Source organism: Culicoides brevitarsis, chromosome 1, assembly GCF_036172545.1.
Source record: "Culicoides brevitarsis isolate CSIRO-B50_1 chromosome 1, AGI_CSIRO_Cbre_v1, whole genome shotgun sequence".
In the NCBI taxonomy this organism is placed as follows: domain Eukaryota; kingdom Metazoa; phylum Arthropoda; class Insecta; order Diptera; family Ceratopogonidae; genus Culicoides; species Culicoides brevitarsis.
Genome location: NC_087085.1, coordinates 9,321,070 through 9,339,703, shown reverse-complemented (window position 1 = coordinate 9,339,703; position 18,634 = coordinate 9,321,070). Strand labels below are relative to the sequence as shown.

General features: G+C 24.4%; 1 protein-coding gene across 1 annotated transcript in view; it reads left to right on the top strand.

Moving 5' to 3' along the window:
- The first annotated feature begins 4,412 nt into the window (after nucleotides 1-4,412).
- LOC134838014 (protein charybde-like) overlaps nucleotides 4,413-18,634 on the top strand; it is a 246,258-nt gene continuing 232,036 nt past the window's right edge. The window contains exon 1 of the mRNA XM_063853447.1: nucleotides 4,413-4,428. The gene's annotated coding sequence lies outside the window, so the exon portion shown is untranslated. The remainder of the gene's footprint in view (nucleotides 4,429-18,634) is intronic.

The window sequence follows — 18,634 nt, the reverse complement described above, 5'->3', positions numbered from 1 at the left end:
ACTTTTTTTTTTGTGGGTAAAATTAACATAATTGAAAGGCATTTTTTTAGAGAAGAGTTTGTTCGAAAAATAATTCGTCTCTTCCCCCCCATCATGTCAGTTTCACAGACAAAACGGGCTTTCATGAGTTTTAAATGACTAACAAGATTTTTACATTCATTTAATAGAAAAAAAAATGTAATAATGGAAAAAAACTGTTCACTGGTTTTGTTCCAGTAGAAAAGTGTTCTAAAATATTATTTTCGTTCATGTCTATTACACACAGCAGCAACAACAACAACAGCGGCAGCGGCAAGAGCGAAAGGTGAAACAGAATGAACTAGACAATTGTTAGTCTAGATAATTTGATGTTACGGGAATACCATACAATTTTGATGGCATATTAAATTGTATATTTTTTTCGTATTTTAATATCTGCATGACAACATTATCATTATTATTATTGTTATATTACATATTAGCACTATAATGTTTGTGTGCAGAATAAAAGGTTGGAGTAGGTATATAGAACATCAGATGTACCTTATCATTATTGTCTAACGAATTAATAACTGGGGGATGCGACGAACTTAGCAACGTTTGAGCTGAAATATGTATTCCAGCTTAAATTAAAAAAAAAATCGTAAGTAAAACAAATTTTAATGAATTTCTTAAAATGCTTAATATACAATTATGTTCATGATGCAGAATCTGTTTTTCAGCATTTTATGACAACAGCAGAGGACTTCATCATTAGTTTTTATTTGGAACACAAAAGAATGTTTTTTCAAAAGGGCCATAGAATTGGCATTATGGATTTTGAAGATGGCATCTCACTGAAAAAAATTTTTTTTTGAACTTTAAAATTAAGTACGACTAAAAACTAACACAATACAACAAGATTTAGGAAGAATGTACACCCACAGAAAGCCCTTTTTGTGTGCTTAGGTGTGTCACTATATAATCTTCATCATCATTATCATACCTTTCAATTGACCATCTTGATTGTATTTGCCTTCTCAATTTAATTACACTTTTGTTCCTTGAAATCTATATTGACTTTAAAAATAATTAAAGAACGAATATTTAAACCAATTTTTCTCAAACTTTGTCACTTGCTTCCATTTAGCTTTGGTTTAGATCTAAATTTTAAAAATATGTTCGTTTTGCCGAAAAAAAAATTTTTTTTTTAAATGACTTTTTTTTTTTGCTTTTTAACCCCAATTTTATTTGTTCGTGTATTTTTAAAATTTTTGATTTTACGAATTATTTTTCAAAATTTTTAAATTTTCTAACCATTAAGATCCTTTTTCACTGTTTTTAGCTGTAATTTACTATTTTCAACTGCATCATTTGGGTCGATATGATCAACTGATCTTTTCCAAGATGGCTTCCTTTATGATCAGTTGATCTGGTTGATCGCAGATGGCGTTGATGATGGATCAAATTTGAAACTAAAACAAAACAGGTTGACCTGAAAAGAAAAAAGTAAGTTAAAATTCATTAGAGTTAAGAATTTTTGTTTTTATTACGATTTAAAAAATTTTAATTTAATTAATTAATATTTTTTTTCTTAAACTTCTTTATTTCAATTTAAAAAAAAACCCATAATATAAAACCTGTTGATTAAAAATTAATTTAAAATCGTATCTAAGTTCGTTAAAAACTTCTCCTCAAATCGAATATATGATTGTTGTAAAACATTTTGCACACATAGACTTTAGCGGAAAATTAGAAAATTACATATATTTCATAGCAAACAATTTCATTCATTATTATATCTAGATATATTGTAATTTTGCTTCATATGCAATTTATTATTTAACAGGTCATTATTACCGTAGATATCTATCCAGAACGCCTTCCAGGGAAAAATTTCCAAAGGTGTTGTTCATCACGGTATCTTCACAAGCACAAAGACATCCAACAACTAATCCGCTTTTAATAGGGTGAGGAAGAGGGATTTCTTGGATAGATGATCAACTTTCAGATTATCAGAACCCGGAAAACTACCTTCGTTAAGAAACTATTGTCCTTCTTTTTAAGTTTTTAGTCCACGTATCTCATTATTTGTTCGAAAAGTAACGTTCCCATAAACAAATTTAACCTTTTTTTGCCATGCTGAACAATAATAAGTGAACCCAATGATTACCATGGTCTGCTCATTATATGGGAATTATGTCACATTCGTGTCGTGTGCAACTTACTTAAGTTGACTGTCATGGGACGTAATTTTCATGGCCTGTCTTTCTCATTTTTTTTTTGCCATAGTGGTATGTTCCTATCTCACGAGAGACACAGAGGCATAACTTTTATTATAATTTTTTTTTTCATAACGCATAATTTTAATATTTTTCCCGTGAGTATTTGTCGTTAAAAGAATTTTTGTTCGAAAAATAAAAAACAAAACGACAATAATTGAAAAATAATAACAACGTGGAATTCCCCAAATTATTGCTTTGTGAAAAATCGCTGCAAAACGTTGATTGAATATTTATTGTTGTATTATGCTATTAAGTCATTTCTCTTGCTAATAAATTAGCGTATCAAGGTGATCGGAGACTGCTTCGCTTTTCATTTATTATTTCTTATGCAAATATATTTTCTTCGATTTTTTTTCTTTGTTTTTTTTTTATCGCTCCCCTCTCCCTTTTTTTTTATTTATAATATGTATATTTTAGTGTAAAACCCATAATTTAAAAAGTGATGTTGCCAATATATATTGTTTTACTCCTCGCTATATGCTAATGTTCTCTAAGGACGTCGACAGACGACGACGACGATATGCGATGCGACGTGTAAACAGAGCAAAAAGTAATTTCCTGCTTGAAATATTCCTCTTAATTTATTTCCAATTTGAGATTTATTGGCTCAAATATTATTTTTTATTGTGTCGATGTTCGATGCTCTCGAGAAACTGGAATACGTAATTTTCCTTATTCCCCGTTGAAATTAAAAACGTTTCCTTTTTTTTCATCTTATCAGCATAAAAAAATTGGGACGGTCCATTTTTTCATTATAGAAAAAAAATTTGAAAAGTGGATTTTTTTTAATAAGGTTTCTCTTTTATTTCAAACTCAATCAAAAAATCGAAAATATAATTTTTATAACATGAAATATTTTTAAATATAAATATATTTATAAAAATAAAAAAAAATAATTTCAAACATTATTGAACTGAAATTAGCAATTTTTTATGATTTTTTTTTCTAAAAATATTTTTTTAATAATTTATTTATTAAGAATTAAAAATTTTCATAACTTTTTGTTTAATTTTTTAACTTAAAAAAAATATAAATTATTTAATATTTTATTAATTTTTTTTATTAATTAAGTTATTAAATTAAAAAATAAAAAAAATATAAAAATTTAAATTAATTTTTAATTTGGTATTTAATAAATTAATTAATAAAAAAATAAATAAATTAAATTAATTAATTTAAAATAAATTAAATTAATTAATTTAATTAAATTATAAATTTATTTAATATTATTTTATTAAAATTATTTAATATTTATATGAAAAATTTTTTAAATATAATTTTAATATAAAAAAAATTAAATATTTTTTTTTAAAATTTTGAAACTGATAAATTAGTAAAAATTTAAGTACTTTTAAAAAAAAAAAAAATAGAAATTAAAAAATTAATTTAATTAAAAAAAATTAATTAAATAAATTAATTAATAATTAAAAATAAATTACAGACAGACCCAAAAACGTACAAAAAAATCTTTGCAACAAATTTTCATCAAATTAGCTTATCTCATCTTCATCGGCGACAGAAATATAATTTAAATGAACATGTTTAAGATTTTATTTAAGAGGAAAATGGAAAAAGTTGATAATTAAGTCCCTTGTCTATAATCGTGGTTGTTGTTGTCTTTTCCAAAATAAACACGTCGACGTGCTCGCCAAGAGAGAAAATCTCCTCGATTGAACAAACAAAAAATCATTAAAAATTTTATTAAAATAATATTTTTGTGGGGCACACGATGATGAAAAATTACACGACGGACGATATGCAAGCAAGAAAAATATCAACAGAAGCACCGAGTGTGGTAGCAGTAAAAAGATATAGATTAATTGATGTGCACATAAATCATTCAATAATAATTTAAAATACGTATCCACGACGACGACGTGCGCCGTTTGAAAATTGAAAAATTAAAAAGTTTACGACACAATATTTATTATATCAACATGAACATGCTGCTTCTCCGCCATTCACTCATCATTCACATTATTATTAATAACAACAAGCGCTAGAAAAGTAATAAAAAATTGTTGTAAAACATTATCGCGCGCGCAAGAAGACATCGGACAACGGACGAGATTCCGCAGAGGAGAGCACTAATAATAATTATTATGTTGTCAGTAGCGAATAAAACTCACATACATTTTAATTAAAGTCGAAAAAAAATGTACGGAGAGGAAAAAAGAAAAAAAAAGTTTAGCTGAAAACTAATTAAAACTGAATATGCTGGATGAACGGAAAAGAAACATCAAAGGCATCAACTTTTATTACACTAAATTTATGGTTAATTGAATTATGTATGAAATTTGTTTTGTTTGTAGCTTTTTGATGATCAATTAAAACAAATATGAAACGAAAAAGAATCTTAATAAAAAAATTATTAAATGAGAGGGCAGCAGTTTTAAAGATACTTTTTGTACTTAAATAATTTTATTAAAAGACGAAATGTTCCCGTTTTAATAAAGAACCAAATTTAATCTATTTAGACTTTGACCATAAAATTTTTACGACTTTTATCGTTTGAATAACGGAGTGATGATGATGAGTCTAATGCCCCTTGCAGGGTCGAAAATATTTTATGTCACAAGAAAATTTAATGCTTTTGCTTGAGAATAAGTTTCAAATTAATTTTAATTTAATTTTCTCAAAAATATGAATAAATTTTTATTTTTGCCTTCGAAACTGCCTTCATGAAAAAATTATTTTTTTTTTAAAATTGGTTTTTGCATAATTATTTAAAAAATAATAAAAATAAGAAAAAAATAAATAAATAATTATTTTTTAATAAAATTAAAAAATAATTATTTAATAATTAAATTAATTAAATTTAATTTAAATATAATTAATTTTATTTTTTTTTTAATTTTAATAAATTTAAAGAAATAAAATTTTATTTATTGTATTATTTAATAATATCAAATTTAATAATTTTTTATTTTATTTTTTAAATAAAAAAATAAAAAAAAAATTATTAATAAAAATTTTTATTTTTATTTTAATAATAAATAATTTTTAAAATTAGGTCAAAATTAATTTTTCACAAAAAAAATTATTAAAAATTTTTCATTTTTTTTTATTCGCCAAAAGTAAGTAAAATTAAAATAAAAATTTGTATGAAAAAAAAATATATTTTTGGAAAAATTAAATTTTTAATTTTGACTTAATTAATTGAAAAATTTTAACTTTAAAAATAAATTTTTAAATTATTAGCCAAAATTCAACTTAATTTTAACTTATTTTCAAGCAAAAGCATAAAATTTTCTTTTTGACTTAAAATATTTTCGACCCTTGCCCCTTGAGATGCCTCAAGTTTTTGTTAGTCAAATCACGTCGGTTGCTCTCAGAAACATTTTCTTCTCGAAACTTGACATTTTAATTTCCCCCCAAACATCACAAATTAAGACATAATTTTTTAAGCTGGCTTTGTCGTGTCTCGTCAACCTGGAACAATTTATTTCTCCATCATGTGTGTGACATTTCTTAACAATTTTACAAAATTCCTTTTCAAGACACAGGACCACAAATGACAGACAGAAAGACAGGCATACACACACACATTAAATCCATTAAACGAGCCCACTGCAAATAATTTACATCAATTTAAGTATTCAAAAGCATTCTGAAGATATTCGTCTCTCGCACACACACACACAGAGAAAGTTTTTAATTCAATTTTAAAATATAACATTTCTATTCATGTGAAAGTGAGTTTGTCTCTCTTTTCTTCTATTCCACAGGCAGGAATGTCATTTTATCTCGAGAAAATGCCAAAAACGAGACAAAAGTGAACCGAGCTACGGAAAAATGCTCGGAAAATTTATGACTACAATGAAAAGAGCAAATATATCAAGAGAGTAATAATAAGATAATAGTTAAAGTTAAATTCATTCTTCATTTTTATCTTGCAAACCATCAACATTGCATCCTGTCTTTCACGCTATAAAACTTTTGCAAGCCTCGTAAAATTTGTCTCTCTCTCGTTCGTTTCATGAACATCATGAGAGAGGCTTCTGTCGAAAAAATTTCTTCACCACATTCTTAATTTAATTTTGCATTTTCACAATTTTACGATTGTCGGGTTTTTCATCTCCACGATTTTATTATGAAAATTCCTCTGTGGGAGTTCAGAGACTTGCAATTAACACGAAACGAAAGTAAATTGGATTTGAATCTGACTTGTCGAGATTTTAATTTCACTTGACGCCTGTTGTACCGTGAGCGAGATAGAGAGAAAGGAGATGAAGAGGAGAAGGACGTTTGATTGCAAAAGCAATAAGATATTGGATTGGAAAATTTTTTAATTGAAATTTATCTTGTTTTGTGTTGTTCTGTTTTTTTTTTGCAAGTTTCAAACTACATTAAGGGGTTTCAAATCCGGATATTTTTTGGGACAATTTTTATAACATTTATTTTTTAAACTCAAACATAATATTTTTAAAAAATTTGTTAAAAATACAAGAAAAAAAATTTAATAAAATTTAAAAATTAAAATTAATAAATAAAATTATTAATGAAATTTATTTAGTTAAATTAATTAATTTTAAATTAAATTCAAATTATTTTTTTTTAATTTTTAAAATAAAATTTTTTATAGTTTTTGAAAATTAAATGAAATTAAAAAATATTATGAAAAAAAATTTAAAATTTTTAAATTTATAATAAATAAATAATTAAAAAATAATAATAATAAAATTAATAATAAATAAAATAATTAATTAAATTTATTAATTTTAATTTTCTAAAATTCATTGACTTTTAATTTAATTAATTAATTTAAAATTAATTATATTTATAAACTTAAAAAAATATTTTTTTTAAAATAAATATTTAATTTTTAGATTTAAAAAAATAAAGAAATTAAACTTAAATATTTTTTTTCACAGGCAAAATATTTTTTATTGTCAAAATTTCATTTTTAAATTAATTTTTAATATTTTTACTTGAAAATAAAATAAATCTCTCATTATAGTTATTTAAATTTTGAGTAAATAAAATTATTTTGTTATTTTTATTATTTATTATTAAGAAATTAATAAAAAAATAATTTAATTCTTTTAATCAATAAAATTAATTAAATTTATAAAAATTAAAAATTGCAAAATTAATTGTCAAATCAAATTCTTATTATTATAATTATTTAAATTTTTTTTTCAAAGTAAATTTTTAATTTTATATCAAAAATAATTGGACATCTGCATAAATTTCTCTTTTTTTTTAATTAAAAAATTATTTTTTTTTAATTTCAGATAATTTCAAATCAAAATCTCGGAGTTGAAAAATTCCCAACTAAATAAAATCCCTTCACTCACTTTCAATCCTTCAAATAAATTTCTCGTCTTCTGCTATCATGTAACACTGATAAAATTCAAAAGCAACTTAAAACGATCGAAGAGAGATATCGAAACGAAAAATCGAAACGAAACGCAGAGAAATAAAATGAGTAATGATCCAAGTTTTAATTAGAGAGTTACTCGAAGCCTTTTGTAATTGAATGAAAGTGCTCAGGTGTGTACGCTGTCAATGCAATGCAATTTGCGATAGAATTTCAAATTAAATTTCGAATGACCAGAAACTTTTACTATACTTTTCTGTGTAGGAGATACAAAGGGTTGTTGGATCAATTTTTTTTTTTAATTTTATTTGAACTCAAGATTTTGTTGTGTGTGGAGTTTACTTCATTAATTACAATCCAAAATTCAACTCATGACAACTAAATTACATTACAAAAGCCAGAGAAAGAGAGTTTTGCTTGATTGACATCACAATACCCTGAATTTGACCATTTTTCATACGGAGCAAACCACTTAATCGACTTTCGTCTCTACGGCACGTAATTAATCAAGTAACAACCTTTCAAAAAAGTGATGAATGTAGATGCAAATATAAAAGAGGTAGCGATATGAATTAATTTAACAGTTCTCTTAATCTATATTTTCCTTTCAATTCATTTTTATTTTTTTTTATTTTATTTCATGCCGTTTCCAACAATGCCTCGAGAGAGATCTCATCGAAAACGAAAAAAAAAAAAAATTAAACACCCAACAACGAATGATTGATTGAAACTCAATACAAATCTCAATAGGTCGCAGCTCATTGTCGAACGTTTGAATTGGATTAACAAACGATGACTTGTTAAAGATCTAAATAATAATTTTTTTTTTAATTCTTACATTACCGTTTTCGTACGGTTTTTTTCGCTATTTAGACAAAACTCACGAGGAGCACATATCTTAATCTAATTTATTTGTCGTGTGGTGCAACGTGTGGGTTTTTTCTCTTGAGTTTTGAATTTTTTTCGGTTTTAATGTAATTTTAATCGTATCACGACTAGACACTTGCTGCAGACAAAAGAACATGACTCGCCGAAATAAATTGTGGTTTGCTCTCATTTTAATAGATTTCAGGCTGCAACGGGCTCCCAACATGGCAACTTGATGATTATTAATCAAAGTCCAGTTTTTTTTTCGGTTGCTTAAGAACTAAGAGATTTGACATTCAAGATACGAGCCACTTAATAATGAGAATATTTTTTGTGTATATTTTATTCATTCTTGTGAGTGAATGGGAATAAACACGAGCCTGAATGTCTAGCAAGTGTTTTTGTGTTTCGTTGTCAAGTGATGCAAAATTAATGGATAAATTTTTTTTGTCGAAGATTTTTATCTTTTATTGTTGTTGTGATTTCGTCATTTAGCGTCATGTTGAGTAGGAGGAAGTAATCAACAGCGAATAATTCTTTTTTTTTTCGGCAATTTAAAATGCAATTTCATGCAAAAAAAAAATTAAAAGTGACTTTGAAGCAAAGTTATTAAATTTTGTTTCTTTCAAGCGTTTATTTTTTTTTATTTATTCAACAGTTTCGTTTTGCTTCAAACGTTTGCAGAATTGTGACAAAAACCTTTCAAATTGCACGTTATAATTTTTCGTGTGAATGTGTACTTTATTACTCCACGTGTCTACATTTTCGGTATATGGATGTTTAAATATTTCAAAAGTTCTCATTATTCAACGTGTGTGTGCTTCCAAGTATTGCTTAATTCCTTTTTTGTCGCATTTTCATGAAAAATTTGGTTTTGTTTGAAAATAAAGGTCCGTTAGTTTTAAAAATTAAAAAAAAAATAAATTGTGCATTGGGGCAAATTTTTAATATGGAAGTTTAGAGACTAAAATGTGCATTAGGATAAAAATTTCAAAAAACTTAAAATGGCTATTTGATTAAAAATTTAAAATTTTGAAAAAAATATCAAATAATTTCAATTAATAAATTTTTTAAAATGTGACTTAGGATAAAATTTCAAAATTTTGAAAAATTTAATAAAATAAAATAAAATTCAGAATTTTATATTTTTTTTTAAAATAAATTAATTTAAAATGTGATTTATTTTTTAAATTTAATTATTATTTTTTATTTTATTTATTTATTTTTTTTAAATTTCATTAAAATGTGATTTGGGCCAAAATTTGAAAGTTTAAAAAATTAAAATATCAGAATAGGGGTAATATCAGAATTGGGGCAGATAATAATTTTAATAAAATTTAATTTTTAAACACTTAAAAATATAAATAATTTTGAGAATTCATTAAAAAAAAATAAAACTTTTATTTGGTTGTAAATTTAAAAATGTGCATCGGGATAAAATTAAAAATTTTCCAGAATAAAAATTCTAAATATGTATTGGGACAAATTTTTACGGATATAAGCTTTTAAAATGTTTGTTAGGACAAAAAAAATAAAATTTTCAAAATTGGAGCAAAGAAAAATTTAAAATGTGCATTGGGATAAATTTTAAATGAGCAAAAATTTTAAAAATTTAAATAAAAATAAAAAAAAAATGAATAGATAATAAAATTAAGATAATTGAAAAATAATCAAAAATCAATTGAAATTAATTAACAAGTTTCAAGTCAAAAAAGAACTCAAAATGTTAACTGGGTCGAAAATTTAAAATATGCATTGAGCTTAAATTAAAATTTTTAAAAAGTTTTAGTTTTTTACATCATTTAAAATGGAAGTTTTCTTACATAAACATAAAATCCATTCAATCCATTGGTAATTTGTCGCCAACGACAACTTTCTCCAATTTTCGCATTGTGCAATGCATCCCTACGTCACACTCCATGCATTTTCCCGTACATCCACGTATGCCTATGAGTTGGTCTGGCTTAGCAACAGCAGCTCAAAATGTATTTTTATTATTATGATGATGAAAATGATGTGTTGTGTGCCTCCTCATTCCGCCTCGTGCCTGCCTGCCGCATATCATATTCGTGTGTTTGTTGGTACCAACCTCCCTGAAAATTCTCGTGTCATTGCCACCCTCTATGATGGTGTTTTGTGTGTGTGCGACTCATTGCAAGCACAGGCAAGCAAGCAAGCGAGCGAGCATTGTTATTATGAAAGGGCGATGGCATGATACTAGGTTAAGTGTACATATACGAAAAAGAGTGAAAATACGGATTATTATTGTTGTGTATGTGCCATCAGGTGAAGGTATGCAGGAAAATTCATTCGAAAAACCGGCAGGAACAAATTATTTTGTGCTGTGCATGTTTCTTCTTTTTTTTTCGTCTCTCTCTCTATTTTAGAAACTAGTTTTTTTTTTCAATTTTGCATTTCATGTTCATATTTTTTTTGTGTTCCTCGTCATTCATCAAAAATATTGAATATTACGATTTTTCACTGCATGCAACGAAAAATTGCTTCATGTTCTGATGTTTCACAAAAAAATAAAAATAACAGCCAGAAGGTTTTAAAAGTTAATTTTTGAGATGTTTCTGACCGAACTTTAATTAAAATATTTGTCTCGAAGTCATTTGGCAAATTAAGTTTTCTAGCCAGACGCACGTGTTTCTTCCTCAAGGCAGCTTAACTGTCTCTTGGATGACCCTCGTAATGCGGAATGATAACAAACACAGAAAAACACACTCGTCCTCAAGCATTTTCGCATAACTTTATTACATGTATGCAAAAATATTATATTAAAATTCCTGTAATGTTTACATTTTTTTTTCATGATGGAAATGAGACGATTTTTTTCAAATGAAAATATGTTTAAAAGTAAATAAAAATTTTCAGCCAGAAGCGTATTTTTTTTCTTTAGAAAAATATTAAAAAAATTAAAAATTTTATATTTTTGGCTTTAAGATTTTTTTTTGGTAAACAATAAATTTCGTTTATTCGACTCACTTTTTTTAATAAATTTAAAATACATAAAAAAGGAAAAACAAGAACTCATGTTTGTAAATAAGCAAATGTTTTAGAACCGGAAATGAAAAAAAATCATCTCGTCGTACATTTTATGACATGGAAGGCAGTAGAACGAATTCTATTTTTACTCGTTTTTATCATATAAAAATATGTTTCATAATAAAAAGTAATAATAATCGACTTGACGACACACATTCCATTTTTTTTTCGTCGTATTTCAGAACAACATGTTACAAAAAATAAGCCACCCAGAATTTTTTTTATTTATTTTTTGGAGTAAGGCTGTTTCACATGAAACTTAAAAATAAGGTTAAAATAAAAAATTAAATAAAATTTAAAAAAAAAATTAAATTGGGTTGAAATACATTTTTATAAACAAAAATAATTGTAATAATTTTAAAAAATTAATAAAAATTTAAATTAATTAACTAATTTATTTAATTTAAATAATAATTTTATTTTTTTAAATTATTTAATTTAATTTAATTGTATATTTATTTAATCATTTTTTAATTAAAATTTTTAAAATGTGCATTGGGATTAAATTTCAATATTAAAAAAAATAAATAAATTAAAAAAATAAAAATTTTAATATAATAAAAAAATGAAATTGGGTCCAAATTACCTACATTTTTTATAAAAAATAAAATAAAATTAATTAAAATAACAAATATTGATAATTTAAAATGAAAAAATTAAAAAAAAATAGGTTCATTTATTTAAATTTTTCTTATTAAAAAGATTTACCTAAAATTTTCAAAAAAAAAATTTAATTTGTAAAGAATTTTATTAATTTTTAAAAAATCAAATTAAATAAAATGGTTTTAATAAAATTTATTAATAATTATTTTTTTTAAATTTTAAACTTTAAAAAAATTTAAAAAATGGAAATTTTTAAAAAATTTGATTAATTTCAAAATTTTATGTTAATTATTTTTTTATGAAAATTTATCTTTTTTTAGAGAAAAAAAAATCATACGATTTTTAATACAAAAATTATAAAAATTAAAATTTTTTATTTTTTTTTTTTGAAAATTTTTTGATATAATTTATTGATAAAATTTTCAATTTTTTTTTTTAGTTTTTATAATTAAATTAAAAGCAACCCAACCAAGATGAAATTTTCAATCAAATCAGCAAAAAACTCTTAAATGAACAAATTCAGCAAAAATTGAATACTCTTCAAAACGAAAGGAAACAAACAGCAAATAAATCAAGAGAACGGAATGAAAATATCTACACAAACGAATGAATTAATAATTTTGCTGATAACATATTCGTCGTATTTAAACATATTTTACATTTTCTTTTTGTCATGTACGCTCATTGGGAAAATCGAGGAAAATCCACATGAACATGATACTTGATGAAAATGCCTCGCAGGCAACATGAACATGTATTTTCCGGAGTATATGCGGACCCGACTGTAATTAAGTACATCCCATGCCTGTGTGTGTGTGGAAAATTTAATAATATGTTAGGAGTTTGTGAAATGTTGTTTGAATATTTTTATTTCGTATGCAGCAGCAATTTCCATTAAATTGTTAATTAAAGTTGGAAAATGTTACTTGTTTACGGAATGTTTGGGAAAATTTGAATTATTTATATTAAAAGGTAATTTGATTGGGAAATTACTGGAGCTCAAAACTCAATTTATTTCGAAATTTGATGTTTTATTGATTTAAAAATATATTCGCAATCAATCACAAGTGGGCTCCTTTCATTTCCGCAATGACAAAAAAAAACTTTCCTTTTTTGCGAAAAAAAATCCGTTATTATTATTTATTACAAAACATTCAAACTAATATAATATTGCGAATAAAAAAAGGTATTTTATATTTTTCATGTCAAATAAAACACATCAAAAAATAAATAAAATAACACTCCAAGAAATAACGCAAAAAAAAAAGAAATATTTTCCTAATTTAGCCATTCCCTATGGTTGGCGCACACACGAAAAATACGAATTTTATTGTACGTGTGTGCATTGGTGATTGTACCCGTGGTTATGCTTTTTTAATACAAAATAACTGACACAACACAATAACGAACGAAAAAAAAAGTTTTTTTCCTCATTTAAATGAATGAATTTACATTTTCCTTCCATGTTTTCTATCCGGCATGACATTAGGACTGTATGAAAAATTTACTCGCCAGACAGATACATTTTTCTATCTAGAATATTATTAGATAGATATATTTTTTTCCTGTATATTATAAACATTTTTATTTAATATACATAAAAATGTGTATTTTTTTGTTATTTCACGTATTTTTTTTTCTTTTCATTTTTTGACATTCTACGAGTCGTACGAGCTCCAGAGAAAATAAAATTGTACAATATTTTATTATCTAGGCAGACAGGTAAACGATTCATTTTTATATATTTTATTTTTTTTTTCGTTGTAGAACAACTTGTACTAATACACTTTGCCGTGCTGCACCACAAAAATATACGGAAAACGTGAAAAAGTGGATATTACGATGTTCTACTATTTTATTTTTATTTTATGTTTGAAATGACACGATGAAATGCAAAATTTTATTAAAATAGATGTGTCATTTTTTTCATATTTTTTTTTTATCGTCTTTATCTTCCGCTTTCCGAAAAAAATTTTTTTTTTGTGATTTTTCGAGAATAAATTCTTGGAAAATTGCTTGCGGATCAATTCATCGAAGTTGGTGTCAAAGGAATTATTTTTTTCTGTTTGCTCGAGGCTTTTACACAAAAAAAAATAATCGTTTTTCTTTTTTTGTAATAAATAAAAAAAATCATACCCTGAAGAGAACACATCGCCTAATCCAATTAAGCACAATTTAGTCTCTCTCTCCGCACATTTCAGTGAAAAATAAATAAAATAAAATGGAAAAGCGGAAATAAAATACAGACAAAAACAAATGGAGCTAACAAGTTTAAGTTGGAAGGTGCGGGAAATGTGAATTTTTTTTTGAAAATATTTTGAAAGGTTTTTGTTTGATATTTTATTTAAATTAAAAATAAAACTAAAACATTTTTTAAAAAATAAAACAAAATATTTGAAAAAAATAATAAAATTTTAATAATTTTAAAGAAAATTAATTTTTATAATATTTTAATAATTAATTAATTAATTTTTTAAATTAATTTAAATTTAATTGATTTTAATAATTTTAAAATTTATGTATTTAATTTTATTATTATTAATTTGTATTAAAATTATTTAAATAAATTATATTTAGTCTATTTAGTATTTAGTATTTTTTTCACAATTTAAAAAAAAAACAAATTAATATAATTTCAATAATTTTATTTATAATTTTTTTTTAAATTTTGGAATAAAAATTAAAAAATTATTAAAATTATATTTATTTTTTTTAATTGTGAAAAAATAATAATTTATTTTAATAATTTAAATAGAAATAAATAATATTTTAATTAAATAAATAAATTTTAAAATTAATAAAATAATAAAATTTAAATTAAATTTAATAATTATTTTTTTTAAATTACGTAAAATTATTAAAATTTTATAATTTTTATTTTTTTTTCTAAATATTTTATATTTTAAAATATATTAAATTAAATTGATTATCAAAAACCTTTCAAAATAATTTGAAAAATTAAAAAAAAATAATTTTTTTGCATTTCCCGCATCTTTTTAGGCATAATTTGTAGGAAACCCACAAGAAAAGAAGTCCGTCGCACAGCAGAAAATGACGAGGATGATGATTGTAGAGACACATTTCTTTTATAGTTTATAGGAAGAAGAATGATGAACAGCCATCTAATAAAATACAGAAGAAGAAGAAGAAAACGAGGGTGGACAGACGTAAAATCGAATTGCTTCAAAGTGTTTGCTGCTGCAAAATAAGAAGATGAAGTACGAGGAAGAGAAAGAAAAATATCCGCTTGATTGTTGTAAATTTTGTAGATTTATCATTTTGATGTCTGTCTGCATCATTTATCGTTGAACGAGTACGAAACGACTAACACATTTCAAATTATTGTCGTGCAAATGAAATTTGAAATGAATGGAGAAAATTTTCTTCTTCCATCAAATGAGATTATTGTCAATTCGTTTTTTGTGTCCTTGTCCTTATTTTTTTTCCTTTTTCTTCAGTCATCCGGGAGAAAACTGTAGATTATCGTCTTGCTGATTTTTTTTAGTATTTTGAGACGACAAGAGTGTTGAAGAAAATTGATGCCGTCTGTTCTCAACTACTTTGTATTTATCTTCTTTATTTATGTTCCATTTAAGACGAATAAAAATGGACATCACGCAAAGGGATGATAAAAAATAAGAAATTAATGTATTAAATTAAAAAACACTTTGTTTCTTTTAGGCTCCATTTTTTATAAAAATTTTACTACAATTTTTGATCGTCTTCGTGAAGATTTTGTTTTTTTAAGAAATGGGGCTCAATTTATATTTTTTTTTTATTTTTTTAAAATATTTTTTGATTATTTTTAAAAAATAATTTTTTAATCTTTTAATATTTTTTTTAAATTATTTTGTTAAAAAATTATTTTTTATTTATATTTTTGATATTTTTTTCTTTTAATTTTTTTTTTTGATGAAAAGATATGTTTGAAGTATTTATCAAAAGAGATAATATGATGCCTTAATCCGAAAAAAAATCAAAAGAAAAACGCGAGCTCATTAAAAATAAACATTTCTCTCTCCTTTTAATTAAAAATATGATGATGCACTTTGTGTGTAAAAGTAGGAAAAAAAAGTAAAAACAACCAATAGAGGAAAATAAGACAAAAACAAACAAGCTCATTAATATAAAATGTGACACGTAGCAAGGATTTTCGGATTTAAAGGAATAATAATAACGCAGTAGATATATTCGTTCGTTCGTGACACACCATGAAAATGAGCAAGGAGTGCGAAACTTTTGAGCATTGTTTTTCTTCGTTGTAATAGCGATAATAATAAAAAAAAAATTACAAGAGACACACATTATAACAACAACGACAACAACAACAACATGCTATAATTATCCATTCATGTTGATTAAAAGATGAAAAAATAAAGAAATTTTTCAGTCAGAAGGAAAAAATATGGTTTTATCGTATTTTAGAACCACGTGACTATTTTATTTAAAAAATTTGACCCAAGGCACATTTTTAAATAATATTTAAAGAAAAAAAAAATTTTTTGTCTCAGGTTTCATTTTTATTCTCATCTGACTCATTTCAGGCTTTAAACTTTTGTCTCTTACTATTTTTTAATAACTTTAACCACGTGACTTTTTTTTGATTAATAAAACCCAAAGCACATTTTGAATATTTTTCTTAACAAAACTTTCAACTTTTTGTCCCAGCTAACATTTTTGTTCTTATTTGAATCAATTTAGCTTTTTAATTTCTGTCATTTTGCATTATTTTATTAATTTTAAACCACGTGACCAATTATATTGAATAATTTGACCCAATGCACATTTTAAACTTAACTCTCAATAAAATTTTTTTAAATATTTGTCCCAATAAACATTTCAATAAATTCTTAACTATAGAGTAATGCTAATTTTTCATCCTTTTGTAAATTTTGAATGTTTTAAACCACGTGGGTTTTCTAAATTTTCAAATTTTTTATATTTTATATTTAATTTAATTTTGAATTTTGTCCTAAAATGCTGAATTTAAATAAAAAAAAAAAATAAAAAAAGTAATAAAGCAAAATTAATGTCTCGACCCAAAGCACATTTTGAAAATTTTTAACCACGTGACCAATTATGACAGACTCAAAAATTTTCATTTTTTTCACTTCAAAATGCTTTAGAAAGTTACAGAACGGATAAAAACTTCAGTCGTCTCCGCTTCATTCGTATATGTTTCGTGTATTAATCACCCTTATTTAGCATGAATATGAATATTTCGTTAAACAAACATGCTACGTGCCTATGCTTTGAATTTTTGTTTACACAAAAGAAGCAAAAGATGCGAATGAGTGATGCAACTTTTTTGTTTTTGAATATTATATGAAGAAAAACAATACGTTCTTCTCATCTTTCATCGTTTGCGCTACATTTCACTCAACTCTCTACCTCGTATGTTTAAAATATTCATGAAAACAAAACACTCTGGATTTGTTTTTCATGTGCGAGAGGGAAAATTTTTACACTGCAAAAATATTAAATTTCGCGAAAAATTTTTTGTGGTTGAAAATAAATAAAAAATTTAAAAAAATTAAGATTTTTTAAAAAATTTCTTTGAAATTAAAGAAAAATATGAAATAAAAATTTTACAGTGTACTAAAAAGCAGCTTAAATAGCTGTGATAAAATTTAAAGGGATTGAAGATGATGTGAAGAAAAGAAGTAAACTCTAAAAAGGTCCATTATTTTTATCCGATTTTGGCAGCCTTGAGTCAAAATTGGATGTCTTTGTTCACTCACCCGATAATAATTTGTTGTTTTGATGTTTTTGCTATAAAGGGGTGTCAGAAAAAAAAAATTTAAAGTGCACCGAAAAAATATTAAAAGTCATTTTTCGAAGTAATTCGAAGTATAGTACATGAAATGCCCTAAAAATGATTCATAAATTTTATTTTTTGTTTAAATTAATGGTTTTTTTTTAAAAAAAATTATAAAATATGATCGCACATACACTCAATCACTCACGATTATAACAAAAATAAACTATCAAACCCACAAAACTATGAAAGGCAGTAATTGAAAATGAAAAATGGATTTGCCGTCATGTATTTAAATGGATTTTAAATCATTTTTTGTCCATTAATAACAGCGTCGTCGTCGTTGCAAAACATCAATTTTTGTTGTGTGTGTGTGCTAAAAGTCTAAAAAAGAAGTATTTTTCATCTCTCTTCACTTTACGCCATTATGCCACACTATTAATCTTGTTTGATCGAATTATAAGACGAGAACGGTTTATTTCATTTTTTTCTGCCTCTCTGCATTATAAATAAATATAAATACAAAAAAAAAAATTAAACAACAACTCATCAACGAACGAAAAAACTGTTCTGAGCATGACACGTTCATTAGTTTTTGCAAAAAACACTCGTCAAAAAAGCACAATGACGACCGATTGTCTGACAAATTTCAAATGAACATTCACTCCTTTTTTATCTCTTTCTCATTATTATTAGTATAAATATTTATAATTGCCAATTTTTTTTGCTGCTGCTTGTTCTTTCAATGTCAAATTTTGTGTCAGTAACCTCTATTATATTAACAAAAGGCAA